Here is a 1952-nt window from a genome sequence, read left to right as displayed (position 1 = left end):
ATAACTATAAAGATAGTCGTGAGTCTCTTTCTAAACAGTAGTAAAAGTATTCAATAGATATTTTAGTGACCCACGCTTTTCTTTATAGTTATTTGAAAGTATTGTATAATTTTTTTATTTTATTATAAGTGCAATATCATCATAAAAGCTGGTTATTTAAACGTGTTTTGTATGAAATCTTTTTTCTTGTATTTACTTTTGCGTGTTGAGTTTGCAGTGTACATACACACACACACACACACACATATATATATATATATATGTAGGGATATATATATATATATATAATATATATATATATATATATATATATATATATATATATATATATATATATTGACAAAACATGCGCTATAGGCCGAGTTCATTATTTGCAGTCGCAAGGATTCTGTATCAACTTTTTTCTAACAGTGAGCGATAGAATGTCTTAAATCATAGTATGAATATAGTATGAATCTAGGTCCTAAAGCGACAACTACAGCGACGACACATTAATTATATATATATATGTATATATATATATAAATACATATATATATATATATATATATATATATATATATATATATATATATATATATATATATATATTATTACAAAAAACAGAACATCGCCACGTAAAATTATTGGTCTATACTTACATAGTAAAGTAGAACTTTTTACCACAACTTCAATTATGTTTAATGACAACGACAACTAACATAAAATTGCACACTTTATATACAAACAAAATAAACAAAAAACTGTACACTAAGTGCTGATTAATTGCACGTTCTTTTAATCTAGCTAACAATCTGGTTTTTAAGTTACCCTCATCTACTTTAGATGAGTCATCAAATGAGCAAACAAATTAATAACAGACGGTGGAGTGTTGATGCAATTTTTGCAATGGTGCAATTTATAAGGAGCGGTTTGTTCTTTTAGTGGTGTTCTTTACTGATTTTGTAGAAGTTTTCGTTTATAGTTGCAAGTTTTGTAAAGTTCTAATCGTTGTTTCTTATTTTAAAAACGTAAAATCATTTGAGTTTCGCATAACGAACTTCATTTAACATTGGTTAATATTTGTTTTTCTTCAATATTTACTTTCTTGAAGTTGAATAAACATAGTTTTGTAATTTTGTCCATATGTCTCTGTGAATTTGCGTCTGTATGTACGTGAGTGTGTGGGTATGTCTGTAAACACGATAACTTGAGTATCATTTCATATAGATAAATGCAATTTCACATTTCACATGCAATTTCTATTTCTCTGCCGGCTGTGTAATTTCCAGTAATTTCTGTTGAACGGAAATAACAATTTTTTATTCTACGAAGTTCTATCTATTTTTTTTTAAATTTAAGTAATTAAAATGCATTGAAATCAGATCTCTATCGCTTGTTTCCTTTAACTACATTTTTTAACTTAACTTTTATTTTTGAGAATGATATATTTTAATACAGTGGCGTAGTGTGTGTCACCTGGCGCGGCACTTAATGTTGCCTCCCCCTCCCGTAAAAAAGTATATATATATATACATGTATATATATATATATATATATATATATATATATATATATATATATATATATATATATATATATATATATATATATATATATATATATATATATATATATATATATATATATATATATATATATATATATATATATATGTATATATATATATATATTAAATTTCCCTTTCAAACCATATATATATATATATGTATATATATATATATATATATATATATATATATATATATATATATATATATATATATATATAAATATATATATATAAATATATATATATATATATATATATATATATATATATATATATATATATATATATATATATATATATATATACCGTAAATGTCGAAATTACTCACCAGCAATATGAAGCAGCTGCTACAGAAATAACCCACATGAGTCGGTTACACTTCAACAAGCCCTTCTTTTGA

This window comes from Physella acuta, unplaced genomic scaffold (genome assembly GCF_028476545.2).
Source record: "Physella acuta isolate Inbredline_101_S28 unplaced genomic scaffold, ASM2847654v3 ptg000584l, whole genome shotgun sequence".
In the NCBI taxonomy this organism is placed as follows: Eukaryota; Metazoa; Mollusca; class Gastropoda; family Physidae; genus Physella; species Physella acuta.
Note: the sequence above shows the minus strand (reverse complement) of the source record.